This window comes from Mercenaria mercenaria, chromosome 3, assembly GCF_021730395.1.
Source record: "Mercenaria mercenaria strain notata chromosome 3, MADL_Memer_1, whole genome shotgun sequence".
NCBI classification, from domain to species: domain Eukaryota; kingdom Metazoa; phylum Mollusca; class Bivalvia; order Venerida; family Veneridae; genus Mercenaria; species Mercenaria mercenaria.
The window spans coordinates 59,290,484-59,309,804 of NC_069363.1; the positions used below are offsets into that span (position 1 = coordinate 59,290,484).

Here is a 19,321-nt window from a genome sequence, read left to right on the forward strand (position 1 = left end):
CTTTACAAAACCTAGAATACCTTTATTCGTATTTAATTTACCATTGTTTACGTGGGTAGAGCAGACTCAGCATAATTATTTAAGTTCTTTGTCGATCCCAACATAAGTTATATCTTAATAATGAAATGACAAATTGCTTCTCTAGTTTGCATGTATTGCAATCGAAAAGTTTCGTGTCAACCGTCACGATTTAACACTAATGAATGGGTTTTGTCTACTTATAATAATGTCACAACATCTTAAGACATTTATAATTACGAAGCACGTAATCATCACGAAAGCCTTTAATGAACACACAAAGGACATTTTCGTTTGAGAGACAGGTTTTTATTGTACCACAAACTATTATATTCGCTCTTTGCTACCTCCATCCAGATCACGTTCTTGAATCGTTCATTGATGCAATTTTATCTTATAAAATTTGATTTCACCTGCATAAAGTGTTATTTGACATAAATGTGAAATAATTGAAAACTAGTTTGAAAGCATTTTTACATTATATATACATTTTTTGTACTTGACAGAGTAAACCAATATAATTAAAGACAGCCGGTTGCAAAGCTGTCTTTATTTACATTGACTGTTCAAATTAAGTGACTACTATGTTTTAATATATTTATGTGAAGTCGACATCACTTAAATTTAAGAACATATCTAGAATTTATACCTTCCACACGATCGATCATGGACAGTTATAACAACCTACAGAATATACTTATCCGGGTATGAAATATTTTTGAGGGAGTTTATATTTTGCTACATTAAACACATTAAATATAGTTAGAGTAACAAGAACCAAAATATACTTTGCTAAGAAGATGTGATAGTATAAAGCCAGTTGACATGACAACATCGTTGTCAAAAGTAAACGAATTACAAATGGACTATGCTCACCGATAGAATAACGTGCTTCAGTCCGTAAATAAATAGATAAAATAAAATTATCATTCTTCAACCTGGCTTGCCCGAGATAACCAAATATCTACAAGGAACACTCAAGATGCTCCTTTCATTGAATGTTGTTATATGTTGAATAGTGCTTCATTTGAAAAAGTGTAGCTGAACGTATAAGAACAGTTTGGAATTTTCTGAATTTTGACCTCTTAGATACTTATCTTACACGTAAGCGAAACTGTAAAACATGAAATTGCAGTCTCTCTAATGTTAATATTTTTCCATTTTTATGATTTAGACTGAATACAACGAAAAAGCGTTTACATCTTTTTTCTTGAAGTGTCTAATTACTCGTAGCAGACAGCTATCAGACAGCGATAACTAGTTTGGTATTGCAGGCACTTGTCTGTTTTCTATTTGGTAATTATTTTGATCGGCTGCAGGAGCAAGTACTTGACATTTGGTTAACGTTAAATGAACTAAATATAATCATCGGCCAGACAAGCAGTATACCTAATGTCATTCTTTCTTCGACAGCATTTTTATGTCTAGCAGTGTGAAGAATAAAAGTTGATACGGGGTGAAAAGCTTGAAATACTGTTTCTTTGAATGTTTGTCTAGATCAAGTATAAGTGTAACCTTCAAAATGAGTAGAAATAGTTGTCAGAATTTTAAAGATAATTTAACGGAAAGCTCAAAAAGCTGGTTCACAGCAGTACATATTACTGCAATAAAAATAGATTAAAATCTAGCAGACATGTGAAGAAGTACTGATTAGGTAACATTTGCAGATGTTTCTAAGAAATGAGCGAAATACAAATTCTAAATATTTCTGAATTATAAGCAAAATCACAAACTTAACAAAACAGTGATTTCCTTTAAAACAGCGAAGTACAAGTCAAGCCAAAATATCAGAACTACAATTATCTGATTTTCGTTATACTAACATTCAATCATACTAATATGCAGCTTGTATCCGGGCATATGCCAGAAAACAATGAATACAGAGTATGTGATCTAGTCATGTAGTGACTCAGCAGACGTCATGTGCATACAATGACTGTAAAGATGGAAACTGATAGTTCTTAACAGTCAAAATAACATTGCATCGTCTTTTGCATAAAATGTAGTTTCCTGCTGGCGTCTATTTGATTTCTGTAATTTGTTATTACTTACTGATATATAGATGCTGTGCCATATTACCTAGATCAATGGGTCGTGAGTTCGATCCCCAGCCGTAGAGTTTGTTCTTCTTGACGATAAAAGACATTTTGTTTAAAGTATTTTTCGTCCTCCAACTCCGATTCATGAGGAGAAGTTCGAAGTTACTTGCGGAGAAAAGGTTGCTACTGGTAGAGAATGTGCGACACTGGACAGGTCAATTGCCCGCCGCTAATAATATTTTGTTGAAAACATGGCGCTACATAAACCAAATATAACCCCTGTAAAATGATTTTATTTCAAAGTCACTAAAATAGTCTTGTTTGCTGATTCGTGTATTCATTTACTGGTCGAATATCTTTGTAATTTTCTGGATGCAAAGGCTCATGTGAGTGATTTTCAATTTTCAATCTTCTGATTGTTTGATTTTCTTGAAGTTCGAAATTAAATAACTGTAACAGTTTGAAAATAACAATATCGAGAAAAAACTGTACCGTTTAATTCGTTCTAAACACATCCCTTTATTATGAAAACATGACGTATTTGAGTAGGAAGTCCTGACGGAATATATAGTAGAGTCTAACATGTTTAGTGTCCTTTGGGAAATTCGTCCGCATTCAATTAAAAAAAATCCTTCAATGATTTTATCCTTAAAATTGACGTAGACCTGCCTTTTTGATAAATGTGATAATATTTGATATTTTTCAAGACGTTGGTTAATAAATTAGGTAACTTGTGCCTCTTCTTTTGTTTTATATGCATGAAATTGTTAAAAAAAAACCTTGCTTGTTTTCTTTCTTTTAAGTATTATTTCTGCGATTTACAGCCACTTATAATGCTACATGTAATTGTTATTAATACTGTGTTCTGCATTGGTATTAGAGTTCTGCGAGAAAATCGCATAATAGTCATCAGAAATGACATCGAGACAAATCACAGAGTTCCAGAATAACGGCAAATACCACCATAGGGCATGTTTAGGATGTAATATGCAACAGATAACATAAAAGCATTAATTTAAGTCTATTATAGATAAATACAACAAGGCAGTCTGAAAGACAGCTAAATTCCCCGCCACTGCTATGGATAGTGAAAGGGTAAACCTTTGATTTTAGCTGTGACCTTTACCTTGAACTGACATGGCTGACTCATACATTCTGCACAAGGTCTTGATGAGGTGATTATTTGACCCAAGTTTCATGAAAATCCTTCGAGGGGTTTAGGAGATACAGAGCTGAAACCTTTGACCTTCAGTTGTGACCTTGACCTTGAGTTGACATGGCTGACTCATGAGTTCTTGATGAGGTGACCATTTGACCAAAGTTTGATGAAAATCCTTCAAGGGGTTTAGGAGATACAGAGTGGACACAAAATGGAAGGCTCAAACCTTCGACCCTTAGTTGTGACCTTGACCTTGAGCTAGCATGGTTGACTCATAATTTCTGCACATCGTTTTGATGAGATAATCATTTTACCCAAGTTTTATAAAATTCCTTCAAGGGGTTTAGGAGATTTAGAGCGGACACGAAATGGAAGCTCAAACTTTTGACCTTCAGTTGTGACCTTGACCTTGAGCCGACATGGCTGACTTATAACTTCAGCACATTGCCTTGATGAGGTGATCGTTTGACCCAAGTTTAATGAAAATCCTTCAAGGAGTTTAGGAGATATAGAGCGGACACAAAATGGAAGGCTCAAACCTTTGACCCTAAGTTGTGACCTTGACCTTGAGCTAGCATGACTGACTCATGGGTTCTGCACATCGTCTTGATGAAGTGATCATTTGACCCAAGTTTCATGAAAATCCTTCAAGGAGTTTAGAAGATATAGAGCGGACACAAAATGGAAGGCTCTAAACCTTTGACCCTAAGTTGTGACCTTGACCTTGAGTCGGCATGGCTGTCTTATGGGTTCTGCACATCGTCTTGATGAGGTGATCATTTGACCCAAGTTTTATAAAATTCCTTCAAGGGGTTTATGAGATATAGAGCGGGCACAAAATGGCAGGCTCAAACCTTTGACCTTGAGTTGTGACCTTGACCTTGAACCGACAAGGCTGACTCATGGGTTCTGCACATCGTCTTGATGAGGTGATCATTTGACCCAAGTTTCATGAAAATCCTTCAAGGGGTTTAGGAGATATTGACCGGACACGATTTTGTTACGGACGGAAGGACGGACGGACGCAGACCATTCCTCCATCATCCCTCCGCCACGTGATGCCAGTGAATTGTTTACTGATATATATATATATATATAATTATAATATTCATTTATTTATTTATTAGGGTTTTACGGCGCACGAACACAGTATAGGTTATATGGTGCCAATCAGGACTACAAATTTTGGTTTCACATCTCATTTACATCGAAATAAAAACATGAGGTATGGAAACAAAATGTGCATACCTGCTGGAATCACAGAGTTACAGCAAAACCAAGTGTTAAGACCATATTAGTCGCCTCTTACGATCATGCAAGGGTAAGGCAGTGGTTCAAATTCTTTTCATACACAGATAGTCCCAGAACCACATTGGGCTATAATTATAATAATTGTGTGCTTTACAACAAAAGTATGCAAAACCTCATATAAATAAAGGTTCATGTAAAACACCTTTTACAACTTTTTTCCCTTGCAATATTTTTTTTCTCATTTTCCCTCATACAATGCTTTTGTTAAATCAGTGTACAGACGACTGCTAAATAAAATATTTTTATACTTTTAGAAATGATGTAAGCAAGGCGCTGTGGGTGGGGGGGGGGTGCGGTAAACTACATTGATTGACCTCTTTTCTTTAGTACATGTACAGATCAGCTCTCGCGAAAAACCCACTTTCCGTTTTTTCTCGAAGGAAAAATCTTGCATAGCGAGGAATTCCTCCGAGTACTGCCTAGTTCTGACTCGGAGTACCGACTGTTATAGTTTTATTACTTTAGCGGAATTTCGTCGAGTCACTCCGAGAAATTACTTGACGGAACTCCGAGTCGAAATTATACTATAATGATTTCAGGTATTTTATGACCACTCCGCGCGACTCCGAGTCTGTAATAAACAATAAATCGGTCATTTCGAGTGCCGCGAGATGATTTGACGAAACTTCGAGGCAGTATTTCCTTACTTGGATGGATTGTTTTTGTATAATTAGCTTGTTCTTTTAATTGAATGTATGAAACTCTTGTGAATTTTTATAGAAGTATATTTGTGTATAAAAAACTAAATTATTAATCATACGAAATTAAACAAACTTTCGAATCACCGCCGTTAAAGGCAAATCATTTGTTAAATTTTGATATTTAAATAATTTCTGACATTGCAAATTAAATTTAGGAAAAAAGTCGTGTAATTATTTATGCACTAAATTAATAATAACTTATACATGTAAATAAAAAGAACGTTAAAATAACACCCGCTAAAAGTAAATTGTTTAGTATGATATTCAAAAAACATGCAAATTAGATTTAGAAGTAAATTTATGTAGAATGTTCCAAATGAGCGCCGTTAAAGGAAACTGCTTTTGATATAGAAATAATTTTTGACTTTGCGAATTTATTTTAGAAATAAAGTCATGAAAATGCACTAAATTATGAATAATTTATAACTAGATAAACTTTAAGAATACGCCCGCTAGAAAAGTAAAATGTTAAGTATTAAGAATTATTTAAAACTAAACACAATTTCAAATAAGTGCCGTTAAAATAAATAGTTATTTGTTAAATATTATATTGAAATAGTTTCTGACAGTGCAAATTAGATTTAGAAATAAATTGATGTAAAATGCACTAAATTAGAAACTGTATAAGAGTCTAGATAAACGTTAAGATAATGACCGTGAAAGAAAATTGACCTTTATTAATTAATGAAAACTATAGGAGAAATGATTAATTTTCATTATGAAAATGGTACTTCTTTTATTTATTTGGAAGGAATTATAAACAGGATAAAAATACTACTGCCGTATCCGCTCAAAAAGTGATAAAATAGTATAAGTAAACAGAAAAAAATTGGTTTATTTAAAGAACGATAAAATACTTCAGTATTATTTTTATTTACAAATTCTGTGTTATTTCGCTTATCACTATGTAAAATATAATCACCCTGATTCGAGTAATTTGAAATCTGTCCTCGAAGTTACTCGAAGGCCAATTTAAATTTGTATAGGTAATTAATTATTCGTCTCGGAGTCACATGAAGGAATTCCGTCAAGTGACTCGGAAACAAAAGAAACCAATACAGGTGTGTATTCCGCTAATTGGATTTCATCTCGAGTCACTTCGAGGATTTCCTTCGAGTGACTTCGCATAAATCCTCGGAGTCAGATAGCGAAATTCCTTGACGGAAAATGGCTGACTCGAAGAAACTTCTTTGGCCATCCTCCGAGGATCGAGTAGAATCGGTTTTCCGCGTGAGCTGATCTGTATGTTAAAGGAACGCTCTTGACACGCATGTAGCGATCAATAAACTCATGTTAAATCTAAACATTTCTATAGTGGTTATAACTGTGGTAATATACTTTAAGCCTACATTTATTAAAAATGACATTACATTCACCATCTAAATAGGCAATATATTAAGCATTTTTTGCCTTCACGCAATTGTTCTACAAAAGTACCATATCCAAGTGTAACAGGTTATAGTTTACAGCTAATTCTGTTAAACAATATAACTGTATTTCAGCTAACAGGATTTGAATATATTTTACTTGTTTGTTGCAATTATTGCGGTTTTGTTTAAAGATATTTTATACTAACTAACCGCTCAATATTATTTATTTCTTGAAATGTTTTTCATCTTTATAGGACAAATCTGATAAGACGAAAACATTTTATACTTAATGTGTCTAAGGTACAGTTTTTTTTTCACATCGATGTCATTAAATTTGGCGTAGAGTGTGTTCACGAGATTAACATCGGGAGAATTTGTCTGTAATTAAGAAGTTTCATAATCTGCTGCCTCAAGGGTGTTGTAGCAACTTCATTGCGAAACATTTTGCCACGGGAACACTTTGAGAAGCGATATACTTCTAATTTAGCTGCTAAGATGACATACGTATTGTAACGTTTTCCCACTTGGACAATTGTCTTGACGCAGTACTGTTAATGCAAAAATGTAGTAATATTAAGTGTCAAATGGACTGTATATATATTCTTGAGTGTTAAATAAAACAGACAGTCAGAAGTTTGTATGACTTGCAAATACATTTCAATATGTTTGCTCCATTATGTCACTGTCAACCAATTACAGGAATTTAGTTACTGTTATCTATGTCACGGCGACATCTACGGTTGTTAACGCTTTTCGCTTTGCTTTAATTTTCATCTTTCTTATATGCATATGCAGGTAAAGAAATCTAAATTATGGACACACGATAGTGTGGAAAATATATGTCTAAAATTGGTGACTCGGTGTTTTAACCTAGTTTACACCAGTGTTTGTAACTATTCATAAGATAACAAGAAGAAGATTTATTCCATAATACACAGAAGCCGCTTTGAAATTTAACTATTGCACTGTTGCAAAGCTATTGGATAACGTCTCAAGAACTCATATTGCCGTGGGAACAAATTGTAAAACAATGAACTCTAAATATAATTCCTAAGAAGATTCTTTTGACTGTCATTGTCCTCTAAACAACTTATGCATGCAAAACAACTTGTCGAAATATTATTTTTTGGTGTACGTGGGAGATACTGCTTGAAAATCAGGAGTTAGGTCAGTTGGCTGTTTCGGTTTATTAACTTTGAAACTCGTGTGTGATTGTTTGTTTGCAAAGGACGGTATTTGACATTTTATAAGATATGTAATGTGATATAAGTAAAATTGTTCTTCATCCTTTTCATAAAACAAGTTTGATATGCAAATAAAAATCTACATGTGTGTATATGGAAGAGAACAACATAATTATATAAACACCATTGTGTTTAATTTTAGAAAGTAATGAAGCTGTAGACTGCTAGGTACAAATTCTAAAGTTTGACTATTTTTCCAAACAAAACTGTTTAAATGGCCTGCTAAAGATGTAGTGTAACACAAAGTACTCAAACACTAGAAATGAATTAATGAGAAAAAACATAATTGAGCCTAGCCTTGTTTCAACCTAAAAACATTTACAGACATATTTTCTTTGAATCTGATGTTTAATGAATATATACGATATATAAAATAATGGAAAAGGTATTCCGAGCGCCGCTAGAAAATGGTTATTTCAGGACTCTCAAAGATTCGTGCAGAAGCTAAAGACATTTTTTTTTTCGTTGAGACTGTGTCCATAGTATCTAATAGTTTGTTAAATAATGAAGCAAGATTATTCATTAAGTTTTCCAGTGTTAGTAAAATCTTATAGTCGGCTTATTATGTCTTTATACCAACATTACTACAGATGAAAGTGTCTTGTTTAACTATCAAAACCGAAAGCTGAAATGCCATGAAACGTAACCCAAAGGGGATCATTTTACATCCTCGCATTTGTACCTGTTTTGTGTGTTGTAGACCACTGTATCTGCAGCGTAAGTGCACTGAACTAAGCAAATGTTATCTGAGCCAAACTACGCATCACAAGGCCGCTATTGCATCGACATTTTAGCAAAAGAAAAAAGCGTATTGCTTTTTGTGTCTATCAAAAATATACATATGTATCATAATGAAATAGAAATACAGTAACAATATATATTCTTATTTCCTTTTTGATAATATTAATGAAGGGAAGCTGGAGTAAGGAATTAACTTCTTTCATTTATTTCAAAGAATTGCAATGGACAAGCATCTTTTTGGATGTCAATAGTGTAGTTTCCAGCTTTGTTATCTTTCGACCATAAAAGCTTTTAAAACACACACACTAGGAAGTTATTTCATGGCAGCGAGTACTACTTCCTATTTTGTTTGAAAATGTTGCCAAAATTACTGCCTCATTGAACGCTTCCTATTGCAACTGAAGACATTCCATTTCCTTTGCATCACGATTTTATCATTATGCTACATCTATATATAAATGACCCAATCTTTTCAAAGTAAACACAAAATGCAGCATTTCTGTTTCATTTTGTTACTTAAAAGTCTGTTTTTACATCGATTTATTTGAATTAAGATTTTTTTAAAGAATTTAATGAGACGTTGATATTATCATTTAACTATGCTCTCAGACTGAAAACATTAGCACGAAAATAAACAATTAGAAGAAATCCATTGTAGAAAAAAGCAAACACGCAAACCCGACAACTAAAAAGTATTAACATGAGAACAAAATACCAGAAAGGGAATCGTCTGTGACATTTGTTGTGTGATAGTGTCCAATAAAAGTGCACTTTGAATTTAACATCCATTTTAAATAACACGAGACAAGATGTTACCAGGAGAAAGTAATTGTGTGAATCATTGCATTCACTTGTTTATAGTTTTCACTCGGGAAAGAGGTGTTTGGGGCGGGGATGTGGACTTGTGGTTGCGGTAATATAGATTGACAAGTGCAATAATTAAAATATTCACAAACCAATAGACAAGCAGCTATCTGATTATTTAATCCTGTATGAAAACCTTATTTACGTTTATATACTGAAAGTCATCAATAATTATACTTGACTTTCACAAACTATAATCATACACAATATAGACTTTGGCTATTTCCGTTGGAAACATTTCTGTTGCCAAAATCAGATGCTTTCTTAAAAAAGATATTTAGAGCATGTGTAGGTTTCATAGTGACACATAAATAAAAGAAGAAGACATATTTGCTTTAACACCTAAAATGCTCTTGCATTCAATATTTCAATATAAATCAGTCAAGTTTTGTCCTGAATGCAATATTTTCATACCGGACTACACATTATACTAAACACAAGATATATCGCATTGCAAATAGGCATATGCTCGGAACTAAATTGACTATTTGTTAACATATGTCCGTTTAATCTCAGTTTATAAAAAAAAAACATGAATAAATTATGTCGTCAATGACGGTATACGCTTAGTGACATTTGTACTATATTTAAGACTCTAATCTACACTATAATCCGGTTAACGGTACAACTGTATTTAAATATAACAACTATGTATAACAACTACATGTACATATTTGTATTGCGAAAAAATTCAACATTTCAAAATTTGATAAAATAAGTATTTACAGACTTTTGGTGTACATGTCAAAGTAAAACAATATGATGAATTCCATTTCCTTTTACATATACCTTTAGTTCATTTTTAATGCACTTACTGCTGAAAAGCAATATCAATATTTGTTTCAAGTAGAAAGAAAGAAATTAAGTATAGATTCCATGATTTGCATCTAACATTTACGAAACTGCTGTAGTTCCGAGCATATGCCTCAACATGTTTTCACGGGTATTTGCTAAATAAATAGTTTGGCGGTACGAGTCAGATATAAACATAATAATGGCCAGCTCCATGATCAGCTAATCTTATTCATAAATTCATAACTTAGATATTTTTTTTCAATAACAGCTATTCTTTAGGAAAAAAATCATCTTTCAGCGTTTTTGTGGAATGGTAACCAAGATAAATGTAATTTATCTGAAGACAATTACTTATCAACATATAATGAATTTCTTTCTGTTTTGTTTGCTTTGGATATTGCGCGCCGTTTTTACAGTATTTCGAATAAACAACGGCGGGCAGCTAACCTATTAACAAGACTTAGTATTCTTTGATTCTGGGACAGTACTAATTTGCTTTCATGTAACTGCCAATTTTGCCAAAGCATTTGGGGTGGGAGTGGGGCGAAATGACATAAGAAATAATGTCTTTTATCAAATCGTCACGGTGAACATACGCCACGCCCGGGGATTGATCTTTCCATTCCATAATCGGTTAATTGTTTTACAATAAGTTCTTCGTTTTAAAACCCTTTCAAAGTTTTGCTTCTAGCTGTAAGTCTACCCACAAGGCAAGTGCTCCTTCGAATCAATATCATATTTATCATTCCATCGAAGAAATATTAAAGGAAGTACCGACAATGAAAACATCAACAGACAATCATTGATTGATCTACCGCCGTTTAGGGAAATTTAGATATATCTTGACAAACGATGCTTGCCAACCAGGATGGTGTTTACGGTGATTTTACCTATGTCATATACCATATGCCATATACACATAAACCGGAGCTTTGTTGCTGTGCGTCCCTGAACCGTCTTGACGTCATTTCTGTTTACAGACGTTAATTTCTCGCTCCTTGTTTAAATACGTTTATTTACTATGAAATAAGAAAAAGTGCTACAAAGGTAGTATTGCGTTTGCTTTATTTATTGAATAGATTTGTAAAATACGGAATACAACAAATATAATCTTCCACTGATTGAAGATGCAGATGGGAATATCCGGCTCTCGAGTAACTAACCGCATCTACAACAGGTCACAGATTATTATATAAAAAACGGGAAGTAACACGTCCCGCGGAATAACTGAAGAGTGCGTTGTTTTCGCGAGAAATAGCCTATACAGAGTGTGTGAATTAGGTTAAGCACCATTCTGAAACGTCTTTTATATAAAATAATAATTTAAATGTATTCGAACTCCTTCTCGGTATCTGTATGACGCCAAATATATGTCGATGTGACGTCAATTGTCTGTGTTTTCACGGAAATGTGTATGCAATTGTCATATTGTAATAAGTGTTATTTTAGATAATCTTCTCAATTTTCGAGAAATAGAAACTGAAGGGGATCGGTGCGTATTAACCGGTTTAAACTCTGACCGTTCTAAGACAGAGCACAACTTTGTTCATTTATTTACTTGTGTTGGCTTTACTGTCTATGAATTTTTTACTTTGTCTATTGTCAGTCTGACATATATTACTGTAAGGTTTTATTAGGAGTTTGCTGCGTTCCTGAAGCTAGACGGGTCCTGCTGTATATTTGTCCTTGCTTATTTCAATTCGCAACTGAAATATATTCAGATAGCTTAATGCCTTACAAATAATTCAGAAGAACAACTAAGAAGATTTGTTCTTAAAATATGCAAAGCAGAACACATTCCTTAACAAGTTAAGTCAGTTCCTTGAATAAAATTTCGTTAGTGGAATTACCTTAATATTATATATCCGTATAATAATTGTAATGTAAGACTTACAAAGCAATACAGTTCTTTTGAAATTTCAGATCGCTTGATAATACTATACCACAACCTCATAAATGCCTATTTCCTTGACAGAATAGATTTACTAAACAGCTAAGAATAATACAAATAATAATATGAATGTATTTCAGCGTTCCATCATTCTCGCATACCAGAGATTCCTTAGCTGGAGTTCGTCTTGGAATTTTACTGAGCCTCGGAAGGATAAGAATAGCGCTCCGCGTGCATATGATACCTGTATTACAGATTTATGCAAAGAACACTGTATTAGAATATTATTTAGAAGTAAACCTAAATAAAAATAGTTTGAACGTAGGTAATGTAGAAAAGTATTAAGTGTGCAGATTGAAGTGACATAAATGTAATATTTATTTTAATTACATTTATCCAACAATAATGTGATTTTGAATACTTTTTCATGTAAAATATTGCTCCTCTGTAAAAAGTTGTTTTGAAGAAAAACGCTTAAAGAAAAGAATTTCTTTGTATTAAACACAATAAATAGAGTATCCCAATGTGAAACTGCTAAATGGTACCGCTTTAGATACATAGCTACTGGTACAAATAATATTCCTTCTAGTTATAGATTTTTTGTCTGGTGCCTTAACATTTGTTTTATTAATACTGTCAAAATTATTTTTGACATTCCAGCTTCGACCAAAATAGATCACACATAAATCTAATGCAATACTTGGTTGAAATGAATTCAAACAGAGGAAAATAATTGTTACGGTATATTAGAAGTGCAAAAATCATTTATAGATATTAGTTTATTATTTCCGCCTGATGATGCATATATCTATGTTGATGTAACACTTTTGTGAAATCTTTGCTGAAGTCAATTGCAATAAATAAACTAGTTTAAATTAATGATAAATCACCAACATTACACTCGCTTTCTGTAGAAATCATATTATCAAACTGCAATGATATGTTTTAATTTTTTTTTAATTTCAGGGTCTACTGAAAATTAATCATATGTGGTTGATTACACTGTTTTCCATTCCATAATTTTCACTCGTACGGAATTAATATAAACGCGAATGGATATGAATATTCTTTCAAAATTACACACCAGTAAGTGCAAAGATCTATATTAAATTAAATTATTACTCTTAAAATATCATCATATCATCACGTCATGACTTTGCGTATGGCGTTGCAAAATGGCGTGTGATTAAGCGGGTAAACAAGTATAATTTGTTGGTTAAATCACTGAAAACAGCTTTTACTCGATTAAACCAGACTATCAATGTGTGCTGCTCGTGTATATACATGTACTGTATCCAATGTTTATTCAGTTAAAGATACACCGACCCATCTTTCAATGAAACAAACAAATATCTTCTATCTAATTTGGGAAAATGCGATCTAAAAACTTCTTTTATGATATGTCTATGTTGGTCAAATAGGATTCGTCTTGAATATCTTTATGTTCGATAGTAGGTTCTACATGTAGGTTATTAGGCAGATACAATTTTCTAATGATAAAAAAAGAAGAACTTTCCATTTCCAAGACAATTTCTGCGGTAAAAGGTAATAGAATTGTGCAGAACATGTAAAATACAATAGTTGCATATTATAAATGGACACCCTTTATCCTTCCGTCAAAAGATATTGCGTATGTAGGAGGAAGCGAAAGAAATGACGACGACATATTTTTTTATTTTAAAGACATGTTGCTATTATACAAAGAAACAACTATGATATTTCTATAAAACGTTTGCGTCAAACAATGCAACTTTGCGTTTACAACATTACTGCCAAGAAATGATAAGAATCCTCTGATATCTAGATATTTTCATTCCACAATAAGCTTTTCTATACTGAGACATCACTTAAATATTATAAAAATATATTTCACAATGCTGATGTAATTTTCTTTTGTTAAAAGGTATGTAATTTAATTTGCAGTTATTGGTGGTGTTTTTACATTTAAGACGTCAAAACGTGGACTGTTCCGATAGTACTTTGTACTATGTTTATTAAATAACCTATAGTTGTATGCTGTGTAATGTCATTCTACTTTAATAATTACAGTAGCAAGTGGACATGTTATTGGTTATAACGGCACCAGTTATACTATGTTGCGCATTGAGGGGACAAAGTTATTGCACCAGTCTACGTATTAACTGAACAACCCTCGTGCGAATATTGTAACCATTGTAAGTTTCCAGTTATGGCTTTGAAAATCACCATGGTAATGAAATACTGTGTTACATCATACTAATATTGCATCTTTTCCATGACACATTCAAAGGTGCTTTGCATTCGTATACACACATATACATATACAGTCAAAGGCGCCAGATCATCCTCTGTCAGTGCAGTTACAGAGCGGTCTGACCAGAGAGACAAAGCGAGACAAAGTCAACAGGACATACTGAGAGAGACGTTTGAGATACAGAAATGCTCTGCGAATATGACAAAGCTCCTTATGAATAGAAACGTACCCGATGAAGAGCAACTGTACCCGCCAAGCTTCTTTCCTGGGAAGAACCAGTACTGGCATTTTAGGTCGGGAGATCGAGAGGTCAAAATCTATGCGATAATGATTCAACTAAAACATTTTCCTGTAATTCCACTTATTTCAAACTCTTAAATACTTTCCAGTTTATTTCTGTACGTTAATTGCCCTGAGATGCATGTGATATTTCATGATTCTGCTTGGTTATCTTGCTCTCATTTTCAAGATGTCATGACTTGATACTATATGAAAATCTCATGATAAATGATTCCGAAATAGGTAGTATGTCATTAAAAAGCAAGATGTTTTGGTAAATGTCTTATCGGTCCATTGATTTATTTTTGTTTATATGTAATTTTATTAACGCTCAGAATGCTAAGGGCATGTTTTGGTATTATTCTATCAAAACAATCTGTTCGGACTCATTATATGTTTTTATTTGTTTAGTTGAATGAAACTAAAGATAACTTATATATCATTTTCACACTAAAGAAAACAATCCAACATTTGTATAAAATTATTATTGTCGTGAAATTGATAATACGTACTACGCAATGCGTGGTAATTTACTTATTTCGAAAACAAACTTCAAAGACATTTAAAAATTTAAGATAATTTATATAGCTCATTTTGAAATCCCAATTCAAAGACACTTATACTTATTCTATAAGGTAATCTATTTAGATTATTTCGAAAATCAAACCCAAAGAAATTTTATTGATGTACAGAGGAGACGGCAATAATTACTTAGCGATAATTTGTTTCCCGTTTCAGACACTTGCCTGTATTCAACTCTTAATTACGACATCTTGCCACGGGAACACATTGAGAAGTGATATACTTCTAATTTAGTTGCTAGGATGACATATGTATTGTAAGATTTTCCCATTTAGACGATTGTCTTGACGCAGCACTGTTAATGCAAAAGGGTAGTAATATTAGGTGTCAAATGTTCTGTATAGTTTATTTATTCTTGAATGTAAAATAAACCAGTAAGAGGTCTTTATGACTTGTAAACACATTTCAGTATGTTTGCTAAATGAGGCCAAAGTCAACCCACTGCAGGAATTTAGTTCCTGTTACCTATGATAAGCGGCGACATGTAAGATTTTTTTTTTCGCTTCGCTTTAAATTTCATCTTTCTTATATGCAGGGAAAGAAAACTAAATTAAGGACACACGACAACACATTTGGAATATATATGTCTAAAATTGGTGAAAAATTGTTTTAATCTAGTTTACACCAGTGCTTGTAACTATTCACAAGATAATAACAAGACGATTTATTACATAATGCACAGAAGCCGCTTTTAAAATTAATGTGATTACTTGCACTGTTGCAAGAGGTATTGAACTCACATTGCCATGGGAACAATTTGTAAAGCAATGTACTCTTAATATAGTTCCTAAGAAGATTCTTTTGATACAGTTACTTCTGAAGCGTCATTGTCCTCAATGCTTCTTATGCATGGCTTTGAAAATCATCATGATAATGAAATATTTTGTTACACCATATTTATATAGTACCTTTTTCAAGACACGTTCAGATGCTTTGCATTCGCATATAAATATGTACATACTATGGCAGTCAGTCAAAGGCGCCAATTTATCCCCTGCCAGTGCTGTTACAGAGCGATCTGACCAGAGGGACAAAGCGAGACAAAGTCAGAAGGACATACTGAGAGAGACCTTAAAGATAGAGAAATTCTTTGTAAATATAACATAGCTCCTTGTGAACAGACGGCCTGTTTTTTTAACGTGCCTGTACCCGCCAAGCCTTCTTCATTGGAAGAACCAGTACTGGCATTTTAGTTCGGGAGATCGAGAGGTTAAAATTTACGCGATAATGCTATTGTTAGCTCTTCTCTACTTAATAAGCAATACGCGGTAATTTACTTATTTCGAAAATAAACTTCAAAAACATTTCACAATTTAAGATAATTTTTATAGCTCATTTTGAAATCCCAATTCAAAGACACTTATACCTACTCCATAAGGTAATTTATTTCGAAAACAAAACCCAAAGAAATTTTATTTATGTACAGAGGAGACGGCAATAATTACTTAACGATAATTTGTTTCCCGTTTCAGACACTCGCCTGTATTCAATTCTTAATTAGTTCGATCGGCTGACATTTGGTAAATATCATTTAAAACCGCCTCATTTATATATAGAAAATGCTCAGGAATAAAGTAATTTGTGAGAATTGTTATCAACATCGCCAAAATGTAATGTAACAGAAAAATATCTGCACTGCACACATCAAGAGCAGAAACATTCATCAAAAACCAAAAAAAAAAAAAAACCCACTCGCAAATCGATGTGATAGATATTAAGATATAAACAACAACTTTGCGTAACTATAATAAAATCAATATAAATGTTTGTGGACGCTTACACCTTCAACACACACAACAGCATAACATACGAAACGCTTACACCTTCAACACACACAACAGCATAACATACGGAACGGAATGCACAAAAAGTCAGTATCATCTCCTTAAGAGCAACAGTAAAAAGCAGGGGCAGAAGTAATTGACGTGCAATATGCTGAACTAAAAATACCTAAAATTTTAAAAGTGTTAAGGCTTCGTGTCATTTCAGCTTAAATATTTGTCTTGCTTGTCTTACAATTACACTAAAAGCCAAAACATTATTTTTAGTAATCTTAAAGTCTAGCATCTAGGTCTACAAAGGGGTTTAAATTTTTTTCGTTTTTCAGATTGACGCCCTGTCATAAATTTCACGGACTTACTGTGGATCATTTAATAGGGAATTTAATTATAACTGTATTTTGCTGCATCGAATTATAAATCTCAATCAGTTTGAGATAAGAGTATTACTAAGTTGTCTTCGATATACAACGTGTTCTCCACAGAGGTTTGATATAGCGTGATTCATGATGATGAGAGGCAGATACAGATGTGATCTGAAAGTTATTTTGTATATTAACATCTTATTGATCATCAGACACCAAAAGATATCACGCAAGGTTCACTGTCTTGTCTGTGTCTTGGTAAATTAAACAAAGTCAGTGTTTTCTGGGTTATGAATATGTGGATTTGGTAATATCCGCGTTGTGTTTAGTAAGAGATTTCATTAGGCCAATTACTTTCACTTTTGCGGCGTACGCCGTTTCGCCGCGGAAAACCAGCCAGTCCCGACACTGCCCGGGTCTAGCGATAAGCGCCAAATCATATATTTTCGCGATATAAAATCGTGTAAACATCCAGAAATTTTGGTATATACCAGAAAAGGTAGAAACACACTGCAAGAAATATTTTGCTTACTTATTATGAACAGGCCAATATAGAAAATCATAATAAATTGGATTTTTTTTATTATTTGCAGCTCACGTGGCCGAAGCGTTTGTTTATTAATAAACCAGCAAGATGTTTTTTCCTGCCGCTTACGTGACCGGCATGTCCCGGGTTGAGTGAAACGAATTGGCCGATTATAAGCAGCATTATTTCTGGTGTTAAGAATTCATGAAACATGACTGAGATTGATATTCATGTACAGTATACATCAGGAGTGATTTTTCAACATTGTACACACCATCATTTTACTTACTGAATGCATTTAAAGAAAGAGAAAACCCAAAATGTCAGTTTTGCCTCTGTTTAAAAGTGGTTACACAGCTATATAATTTTATACTGAACAAGTACATTTTGTACATGTACTACAGTACATTTTGTACATGTACTACATATGAAATGCCTAAAAGTATCTGAATAGACAAAAATGAAATATAACTTTTTGTTAAGGCATTTTCATCGTTGTATCTTCATTTGTGTAAATGTTCATATACTTTGCCTAAAACATTTCGCATTGTGAATTGCTGAAATACCTTAAAACCAACCTCTGAGCTATTTATTGTGCATGGCTATTAAAAAAGACGTTCTTCGCGATTCGCTCTTTTAGGTTTTGTCTTCAGTATTCTGTTAATTGAAAAATTGTTACGAAAAGTCCAAATATCTTAATGTAGGCATTTACCAAGAGCATTTTATTTTCAAGGGAAATAATTGTGGTCTGACAGTATTATTTTGAAAATCACAGTTGAGATTTTTTATGTGTGCACCGGTACAGTTTTGCGGGGAAGCGAAAGTTGCCATGGAATTTTGTCTTCTTCTAAAAACAAGGTAAGTTGACAGTTTTTGTTGAAATATATATCTGATAGCTGACACATAGGAGAATGTTTTGGTTTATATCCATCTTACAGACTTTTTTGAAAATGAAGAGAAACAGGGGGAATTCTGTAAATTTCTTCTTATATGCAAATGAGCTGAAAATGTATTGAAATGACTAGATCAGAAGTTTATGCCTTTCCAGTAAGTTTTTCCTTACCTTTGACGATAGTTATTAAAACGTATAGATATCAACCCCTTTGCTGATATTAGTACCTAAACTTTTCAGCCTGTGAATAGCTGTGGAAATTTGGGACTTCCTTTTTTTGAAGATATAAATAGATCTAAGCTATATGTAGACTAAAGTTTTTTTTCAGTATAACAGCATGTAGAGAACCCTTACATACAGTCAAATATTATTGATATTGCCAGGAAATATAATGCATTTTTCAAGTGCTTGCTGTTTCTTATGTTGTGCATACTTGATATAGGTCATTGTCAATGTCAACTATCATTATACTGACATTTGAAGTTGTTGTTTTTTTCTAAATTACCTCCCTTATATATGCATTTTTCTTCATT

At 33.1% G+C, this 19,321-nt stretch overlaps 1 protein-coding gene across 2 annotated transcripts in view; it reads right to left on the minus strand.

Annotated features, from left to right (window-relative positions):
* Positions 1-19,321, minus strand: part of LOC123524618 (QRFP-like peptide receptor) — a 207,622-nt gene that overhangs the window by 25,992 nt on the left and 162,309 nt on the right. The gene's annotated exons all lie outside the window — the stretch shown is intronic.